Here is a 10,790-nt window from a genome sequence, read left to right as displayed (position 1 = left end):
AATTCTGTTGATTTTTGGAGAAAGAAAGTATTTGTAGTTTTACAGCAATTTTCACAATGTAGGTTGCCCCAAGTGCTTTCCAATCTGTTTAATACCTTTGAAATACAGTCAATGTTGTGAAATAGGAAACGTGGCAATAAAGCTCACTCAAACAGTGAAGAGTTAAATAATAGATAACCTTACAGAGTCAAAAATTATGAATTTATTAAAATGATGTCAAAATCATCAATACCCATTGTGTCACATTTGTACAATAGAGTCAGAGTGATACAGCACGGAAACAGACCCATCATCACAACTCATCCTTGCTAACCAGATTTCCTGAACTGAACTAATCCCATTTGCCTACATTGTGCTCATATCCTTCTAAATCTTTCCGATTCATGTATTTGTCCAAATGTCTTAAATGTTGTAATTGTGTCCACCTCCACCATTTCCTTTGGCAGATCATTCCATACACAAATCACCTTCTGTGTGAACAATTTGCTCCTTAGGTCCCTTTTAAATCTTTCTCCTCTCACCTTAAACCTATGCCCTTTACCCTGGGGAAAGGACCTTGGCTATTCACTTTATCAATGTGTCTCATGATTTTATAAACCTCTGTAAGTTCACACATCAGCATCGTATGCTCCAGGGAACAAGTCCCAGCCTATCTAGCCTCTCCTTGCAACATAAACCTTCCAGTGTTGGTAACATTCTTGTGAATCTTTTTTGTATCCTTTCTGGTTTAATATATCCTTCCTATAACAGGGCACCCAGAATTGTACACAATATTCTAAACATGGCCTCACCAATGTCTTGTATGGCTATTACAAGATTTTCCAACCCCTATACTCAATGGTCTGACCAATGAAGGGAAGGATGCCAACTGCCTCCTTCATCATCCAATCTATCTGTGATGCCACTTTCATGGAACTGTATATCTGCAACGCTAGGCCTCTCTGTTCAACAACAGTTGATGGACACATCTTGGGCAGAACAATGTGGAAAACTGCCCTGTACTTCTTCAAAATAGTTATCTTTAAGATCCATCTGAAAGGATAAACGGGGTTTGATGATTCATCTGAAGGACAGCACCTTGAGCAGTACAGCAGTCTCTTGGTACTGTAGTATGGTGGCACGGTGGCTCAGTGGTTAGCACTGCTGCTTCACAGCACCAGGGGCCTGGGTTCAATTCCAGCCTCGCATAACAGTCTATGTGGAGTTTGTACATTCTCCTCATGTCTGCATCCAAACTGCGCAGGTTAGTTGAATTGGCCATGCTAAATTGCCTGTAGTGTTGGGTGCATTAGCCAGAGAGAAATGGGTCTGGGTGGGTTAGTCTTCGGAGGGTTGGTGTGAACTTGTTGGGCCAAATGGCCAGTTTCCATACTGTAAGTAATCTAATCTAAAATGTCAGTCTAAGTTGTGGACTCAACTGGGTGGAATGGATCTGGGGCTACAACTCTCTGAAGTTTTGCTAACAGCAATCCTACAAAACTAGAGATGAAACACTGGACATGTAGAAAAATATGAAAGGATGAGCTTCACTTTAATGTTGTGGCAGTATAAACATGAGAGCTGTGTGATCACATCCTGTGATTTCTCTGAGCATTCTGTTGTGTATTTATTCATGGGATGAGGGCATAATTGGCTATGGCAGTATTTATTGCACATCCTTCATTGTCCTGGTGATCGTGAACTCCCCTATTCAATTGCTGAAACCCTTGGTGTGAAAGCACAAGGAAGAGTTCCAGGATTTCAACTCAATGACAATGAGGGAATAGCAGTGTATTTCCAAATCAGGGTGGTGTGGGGCCTGGAGAGTTCTCAGTGGTGATGTTCACATGCAGCTTCTGCCCTTGTCCTTCCAGATGGTAGAGGTGGTGGGTTTGGAAGAGACTGTCAAAGGAGTCTTGATGAGTTTTAACAACGCATCTTAATGATGGTAAACACTGCTACCGCTATGCATCAGTGTTAAAGGGAATAAATGTTGAAGGTATGAAAATGACCTGGATAGTTATGAGCATCCTAAGCATTGTTGAAGATGCACATGCAGCCAGGAAAGTGGAGGCATTCCAACGCACTCCTGACTTGTGCCTGGTAGATAGAGGACAGACATCGGGGAGATAGAAGCTGAGTTCCTCACTGCAATTTTTAGCTTGTCTTTAATGTGTTCTTATAGCCATTGCATGTACATGGTTGGTCCAGTTTAGCTTCTGGTCAATGATGCTCCAAAAATGTTGATCGTGGGGGGCTCAATAATGATAACATCATTGAACATCAAGCGATGATGATGATAAGCTTCTCTTTGGTTGGAGATGGCCATTTCCTGACATTTAAGTGGTACAAATGTTACTTGCTAATTATTAGCCTATGTCTGGATATTGTCCAGGCAATGCTGCATAGAGACACAGACTGCTTTAGTACCTGTGGTGTTGGTTGCAATTGCTGCTGAACATTGTGCAATCGTCAGCAGACACCTTATTTTGGGAGGATGTTTGTTGATGAAGCAAGTGGTATCCTTGGATTGAGATTATTTATTGATTGATTGATTTGATTTATTGTCAAGTGTACCTATGTACAGAGAAACAATCTATTTCCAAGCAATACAGGCAGATCATAGTAAGCAATGACATACAGGTCATAGGGTGAAAAAAACCTTGGACAGAGTGAGGCATACAGGTTACACTGCACACGTGCACAAGGCAAGATCAACAGTATTTGAAGTTACAAAGTCCTTTCATCAGTCTAATAACGTCAGGGAAGAAGCTGTTCCTGAACCTCCTGGTGCGTGTGTTCAAGCTTCTGTATCATCTGGGGGAGTTCAAGGAGAACGATGGGCTAATTACCTCTAAAGTGGAAACAGAGTCTATGGAGTCATAGAATCCTACAGTCAAGCCATGTTATCCTGTAGAGTGTGCTAATTCATTGAAAGAGCTACCTAATTATTCCCACTCACTCATTCTCTCCCAACGGCCTTGCAATTTGTTTCCTCTTAGAACATTACAGCGCAGTACAGGCCCTTCGGCCCTCGATGTTGCGCCGCCCTCTCATACTAATCTGAAGCCCATCCCACCTACACTATTCCATGTACGTCCATTTACCTGTCTAATGATGACTTAAATGCACTTAAACTTGGCGAATCTACTACCGACGCAGGCAAAGCATTCTATACCCTTACTACTCTCTGAGTAAAAAACTACCTCTGACATCTGTCTTGCACCTATCTCCCCTCACTTTAAAGTTGTGTCCCCTTGTGTTTGCTGTCCCCATACTTGGAAAAAGGGTCTCCCTGTCCACCCTATCTAACCCTCTGACTATCTTGTATGTCTCTATTAAGTCACATCTCAACCTCTCCTCTCTAACGAGAACAGCCTCAAGGCCCTCAGCCTTCCTTCATAAGACATTCCTTCCATACCAGGCAACATCCTAATAAATCTCCTCTGCACCCTTTCCAATGTTTCCACATCCTTCTTATAATGCGGTGACCAGAACTGTACACAATACTCCAAGTGTGGCCATATCAGAGTTTTGTACAGCTGCAGCATAACCTCCTGGTTCCGGAACTCAATCCCTCTATTAATAAAGGCCAAAACACTGTATGCCTTCTTAACAACCCTATCAATCTGGGTGGCAACTTTCAGGGATCTGTGTACATGGACACCGAGATCTCTCTGCTCATCTGCACTCCCAAGAATCCTACGATTAGCCCAGTACTTTGCATTCTGATTACTCCAGCCAAAGTGTATCACCTCACACTTGTCCACATTAAACTCCATTTGCCACCACTCAGCCCAGCTCTGCATCCTATCTATGTGTCTCTGCAACCTACAACATCCTTCATCACTATCTACAACTCCACCGACCTTGTGTCGTCCGCAAATTTACTAACCCACCCTTCTAAGCCGTCATCCAGGTCATTTATAAAAATGACGAACAGAAGTGGACCCAACACCAACCCTTGTGGTACGTCGCTAGTAACTGGACACGTATATATTCAATTCTTTTTGAAAGTTGACACTTTTCCAGGTAGAGAATTCCAAATTTTTTTTGGAAGTTCTGCATTAAGACAAGATATCCTTTAATTTCTCCTCAAGTACTTTGACTAATTATCTCAAATGTAATTCCTCTGGCTACCTCCAATGGAAACAACTTTCCCTCACTTTATCAAAACCCTTCATAATTTTGAATCATTGAACTGAAATCTCAGCAGACTAATTGAGGTAGAGTGTTTGAACTGTATGTAGTGAAAAGAGCAAGGTCATTATTTGATATAGTTTCTCAGTACATATTTTTTGATCTTTATCGTGAGGTGAAAGACTGGTATAATTTACCATGTAATTTGAATTTAGAAATGTTTTATTTTGTTATGCCCTTCTTCTGGAAATGGGTAATGTAGATCATACATGACATTTATAATTTTGCTGCACAATTTCTGTGAATACAGATCTGTGCTGTGGCAGGGTATAGTATGTGATTTAGAGTCTATAATGTCAATGAGGAGCCAAATTCATTAGAAGCACAAATCTGAAATCCAGCTGTCCACAATTTTCTGATCAGTAGAGTAATGGGTGTAATGCCAAAAGGTGGCTGCTGTCAACCAGTCAACTTATCCTTTTAGTGTAAATGATTCAGGCTTCATTATCCCATCTCCTGCCAAATTTGGTCTTTTCCATTTCTAATATCTGTGCCTCTATACTGTGTTTCTTTGACATTCAACTGGAAAGCATGGTACACATATAATTTATCATATTTTGTGTGATGCTTTTCCCTGTAGTGAGCATTTTTAAATCCAGAAGAGAGACAACAAGTTGCATTTGTAGAACATTTTTTATTGGCATAAAATCTCCCAAAGGGCGTCAATCAACGAAAGATACGAAACCACATAAGGAAGTATTAGGGCAGCTAATCAAAGTCTTGGTCAAAGAGAGGTCATTTTTAAAGAGGGCCTTAAAAGAAAGAAAAGAGAGTTAGAAAGGAGGAGAGGCTTATGGGGGAAAAAAATTCAGACCTTGAGGCCGAGAAAACTGAAGGTATGGATATCAATGGTAGAGCAATCAAATTGGAGATGCTCAACAGGAGAGTTTTGGGTGAGTGCAGACATCTTGGGGCTTGTGGGATTGCAGGAAATCACAGAGCTGGGGAAAGGTGAGGTCTTGGAATGATTGGAAGACAAGGATGAGAATTTTAAAGTCAATGAATTGATTGACTAGGAATTGATGTAGATCAATGCTGCAATTGTTTAGCTCAGTTGGCTGGTTTGCAATGCAACAGTGTGTGTTCAATTCCTGCATTGGCTGAGGTTACCATGAAGGATGCTCCTTCTCAACATCTTTCCTTGCCTGAGGTGTGATGACCTTCAGGTAAAACCACTACAGCCATCTCTCTGTATTGATAAAGCAGCCTGGTAGGGCTATGGTGACTTTACCTTTTTGAAAGATCAAAGAGAACAGGACCAGACAAGTATATATGAAGGGGTCATAAGTCAATAGGACATGGTGTGAGCAAAGGCACTAGAAGCAGATTTTTGGATTATCTTAGGTTTATGCAGATTAAAATGTGATAGCCTGCTAAAAGTATGTGAGGATAGTCAAGCCAAAAGATAATAAAGGCATGAATAAGATTTTAGCAGTGCTCAAGGCATGTTCAAAGTTAGACAATATTAGGATAGTGAAAATAGATGGCCTTCAGTGATGGCTTGCAGTAGGGTCAGGACTAGGCTTGCGATTGGGTTAGAAGCTAGCTAGAGGCTAAAAAGAGGTCAAGATTGTGAACAGCTTACTTCAGCCACAGTAATTGCCAACTGGAGGGTTAGAGTAAGCACAATAAAGAACAGAATTTGGAGTTTGGACTGAAGGTGATAGCTTCAGTCTCCTCAATATTGAATTGGAGGAAATTTCTGCTCATCCAGTGCAGGATGTCCAATGATTAATAAACAGCAGAGGAGTCGAGAGGTGATGGTGAGGGTGAGCTGGGTGTTGTCATCATGCGTGTGAATACTCAGGCTATAATCCTCAGTGGTGTAACAGAGAGGCAGGAGGTAGGTTAGAAATAGCAGCAATCAAAGATAGATCCATGAGGAATACCTCCTGGCTCAGGAGCAAAAGAGAAACCACAGCAATTTATTTTCAGGCTATGATTTGATAAATATGAATGAAACCAGGCAGGTGTATCCCATCCAGAAAGACATTGGAAGAGTTTAGGATAATTAGCCATGTCAGTGAGTGCAGAAAGGTTGAGACAGATGGGGAGATACAGCTTATAATGGCTTCGCCAAAGTTAATAGATGTTGAATACTGGCTCACAAGATACATATTTCCAAAGAAACCTATTATTGTTTTGAGCCTTAGAAATATGTAGAGGTAATGCATACCAATTTGTGAATTGGCTTTAGTGCAATGTTCTAAAATGTCTGCAGCAACAAGCTTCTAGCTTTTGCTTTCTTGTGAGCACACCTATATGCTGAGCTAACAACATATTGCCCAGAACAATTAATAGTCACATATAATCACACATCGAACAATTAAATGCTGTACATACTCATATGGAAATTCACTCAGTCAGGTGCAACCAGCAACAATGGAATATCATCTGCTTAACCAATTTTTAACCTTATATTATCTTTAGCTGAGACTCAAACTGCAACATGAATTTACATGGGATATTCGGCCAAATGATAGTTAGCTATTCCTATCAAAATACTAAATGGGATAGACACCTAACAGTTGAAAATTGACATCAGAAGTAACAGTGGGTCATCAGCAACAGCAGAATGATATTCCACCACAATCCTAAACTTCATGGCTTGGCAAGTCTCTCACTTCACCATTAGCTTTGAGCCAGTGAATGTACATTTAATGAGAAGTGTAAGAAAACATAGAAGGAACAACACAAGGCACACTTGAAAATGTCTGCTTACCTGGTAAACTGCACTGCAAGCCAAGATGTATTATACATAGCAGAAGCAGCATACAATAAACAGAGTAAAACAATCCCAAAAACAACGGTCAGATCAAAGATCTGCATTCCTGCCACATCCAGTAATGAACAGTGGTGACAGATAAACAACTGATGGAAAGAGAGGCTTCAGGAATAATAACATCTTTACTGCTGCAAAAGCCAATCATGTCAGTGCAAAAAGGAAATGCTGCATTATTTGCAGTCATTATTAGCCGGAAGTGCTGAGCAGATGACTCATCTCTGCCTCCTCCTGAGGTCCTTAGTGTCACAAATGTCACTCGTCAGCCCATTTCTTCATCTCATTCACTTCATCTGAGATCAAGAAGTGGCTGAGTATAATCAGTTCAGTAAAGACTCACAACATCCTGACTGCAAGGTCAACCACTTGTACTCCAGAGCTCAATGGTCCCAGAGTCAAGCTGTTCCAGGAAGCTACGACAATAATGCGGAAAATTGTTCTTGAATGTCTCAGTTAAACAAAATGGGACAAATTCAATTTGGCAAAGTAAAAACCTATCAGTCTACTCAGCAGAGTGGTGCTGGCAGTGATATTAAGTAGTCCTCTTCACCGATATCCATGGTTTTGATTAAGTCTGGGTCCTATCAGGAATACGCTGCTTCTGATCTCATTACAACCTTGACTTAAACGTGGAAAAAAAGGATAAATTTCAAATTAGAGATGAAAGTGACTGCACTTGCATTCAAAGCAGCATTTGACTGATGCTGGTTCAGATTGTGAAATCTTCTTAGGAATAGTCCACATGCCTTTGCATGTGGGAAATCATGTCTCACAAACTTGACTGAGTTTTATGAGGATGAGACCAAGAAGACAGATGAGGGCAGAACGGTCGACATTGTCTACATGGACTTTAGTGAGGACTTTGACAAGGTTCTGCAGGGTAGACTGGTTAATAAAGTTAGATCACATGTGATTCAGGGACAGCTTACCAACTGGATACAAATTTGGCTTGACAGTAGGAGTTAGAGGGTGGTGGAGGGTTGTTTATCAGACTGGAGGCTTGTGACCAGCAGGATTCCACAGGAATCAGAGCTGGGTCCATTGTTGTTTGTCATTTATATAAACGATTTGGATGAGAATATCAGAAGCATGGATAGCAAGTTTATGGATGGCACCTAATTTGTTGGTAAAGTGGGCAGGGAAGACAGTTATCTGAGAGCACAAAGGAATATTGATCAATTGGGCCAATAGGCCAAGGAGTGGCGTATCAAGTTTAATTCAGATAAATGTGAAGTGTTGCATTTTGGTAATACAAACGAGGGCAGGACTTATACAGTTAATGATCGGGTCCTGGGGAGTGTAGTCTAACAAAGAGACCTAGGGGTTTAGGTACATTGTTTCTTGAAAGTTGCAACACAGGTGGACAGGTAAAGAAGGCATTTGGCATGTTTGCCTTATTGCTCAGAGCATTGACTATGGGAATTGGGACAACATTTTGCAGTTTACAAGGCATTGGTGAGGCCACTTTTGAGGTACTGTGTGCTTCTGGTTGCTCTGTTATGGGAAGGATATTATTAAATTGGAGAGGGTTCAGAAAAGGTTTACCAGGCTGCTTATCAGGATAGGAGGGCTTCAGTTATAAGGAGAAGCTGGAGAGATTGGCATCTTTCTCCCTGGAACATAGGAGGCTGAGGGGTGACCTCATAGAAGTTTATAAAATCATGAGGGGCATAGATAAGGTGAATTGTAAAGGGGGAGAAAGTGAGGTCTACAGATGCTGGAGATCAGAGTTGAGAGTGTGTTGCTGCCAGAGCCCTTCAACAGGAATGGCCCGAAACATTGATTTTCCTGCTCCTCGGATGCTGCCTGACCTGCTATGCTTTTCTAGCACCACACTCTCGACTCTAAATAGTAAAGGTGTTTTACCTGGGATAGCTGAGTTTGAAAATCGAAGGCATAATTTTAAGGTGAGAGGAGAAAGATTTGAAAGGGACCCGAGGGGCAACCTTTTCACACAGAGTGTGGTTCATACGTGGAATGAACTGCCAGAGGAAGTGGTCGATGCGATCTACAGCATGTACTGCAGCAACTCACCAGGGTTCTTTCGACAGCACCTTCCAAACTGCTGACCTCTACCATCACGAAAGACAAGGTCAGCAGATGCATATGAGCACTCCCACCTGTAGGTTCCCCTTTAGCAACTCATTATCATGACTTGGGACTATTATGCCAGTTCTTCATTATTGAGAAGTCAAATTCCTGCAACATCCTTCTGTACATGTACTGTAGGTACCCCAACACCCTGAGGACAGCAGCAATTGAAGAAGGAGGCTTATCACAACATTCTCATGAGTAATTAGCGATGGAAAATAAATGCTGGCCTAGCCAGTGGTGTCCATATCGCATGAACAAATACTAACAAAGTCCCTGGGACCACAGTAACACACTGCAGATCTTTCACTTCTCTTTGAGGATAATTAGGAATAAGTGGGAACAAGTTGCATCAAGATTCATTCCTGGATCAGGAAGCGAGTGCTCCATCGTGTTCACAGCCAGAGTGAATCAGATAGTTATAATGTTCTTCATAGGAGCCAATGTTTCATCTGTCAAGGCCTTGATTTAAGCTTTTTCCAAGATAGCCCAGAAACTATTGGACACTGACACCTTCCGTGAAACAGACAGGGAGGACAGAGAAAGTAAAAGGTAGATGAAAACTGTAATCAATACATGGAGTTGACAGTTTATGTGGAGGCCATCAAGTTGCCTAGCCTCAGGATGACAGTCTAGACCTTAATTTGCACTTTTATAAAAGAGAATCAAGTTCCAACAGATGTTCCAATGGAAGAAGTCCTGAATCTCAATGACCACTTTGACGACCACACCAAATGATTGAGGAGTCTTTTTCAAAACTCACCACCAAATCTTGCCGTCTGTTTTGAAGAGAATCACTTGTTTGTTTTGGAAAGTGATAAAGAAGTAAATTTCTTTGTTCATTCCACTGAACCCATCAATGGCATGCAACGATAACTATAAGCAGGTAGTGAAAAACTACTGAGACGCTTAAAGTGCAAATTGGAACAAGCCACCAATGAAACTTCAGAGGTAATTAATCTGCAAAATGGAAGCTTGAGTCTAGAATTGAAAGTTATCAGTAAACATGGAATAACTAAGTTTTTTTTAAAGTAAGGAAACGGGGCCCAAGCTGTAGAGCTGCAGAGAATCTTAGCAAAGCTTAAATCCAAGCATTAAGTGAACCTTAAAGCTATTAAAATTAAGCAAGACCTGAAGAAAGGGGGCATAACTTTAAGGTGATTGGAGGAAGGTTTAGGGGAGATGTCAGAGGTCAGTTCTTTACACAGAGAGTGATGGGTGTGTGAAATGCAGTGCCAGTAGTGGTGGTAGGGTCAGATATATTAGGGACATTTAAATGACTCTTGGATAGGCACATGGAAAATAGTAAAGTGAAAGTTATGTATGTTTGACCTCAGAGTAGGCTAAAAGATTGGCACAACATTGAGGGCTGAAGGGCCTGTGCTGTACTGTTCTAAGCTCTAAATCTTCCTACTAAAGGGAGACAGAAAGAAAATGTTATAAGCAGTACCACAACACTATCAGGTGACAGTAAGGAATTCACAAATTAGGAATGGCCCAGCAGAGGAAAGTGAACAGGTCACAGTATACTGTGCAAAAATGCTGCAGCACACCCGAAAAGACATCCAAGATCACGATATAGACTGTAGGGAAATAGATGGTGACATCTTGCAAAATGTCCAGATTATAGAGGAGGAAGTGCTGGATGTCTTGAAACGGTTAAAAGTGGATAAATCCCCAGGACCTGATCAGGTGTACCCGAGAACTCTGTGGGAAGCTAGAGAAGTGATTGCTGGGC

This window comes from Chiloscyllium punctatum, chromosome 9 (assembly GCF_047496795.1).
Source record: "Chiloscyllium punctatum isolate Juve2018m chromosome 9, sChiPun1.3, whole genome shotgun sequence".
Taxonomy (NCBI): domain Eukaryota; kingdom Metazoa; phylum Chordata; class Chondrichthyes; order Orectolobiformes; family Hemiscylliidae; genus Chiloscyllium; species Chiloscyllium punctatum.
The sequence above is the reverse complement of the archived record's forward strand: the minus strand, read 5'-3'. Positions refer to the sequence as shown.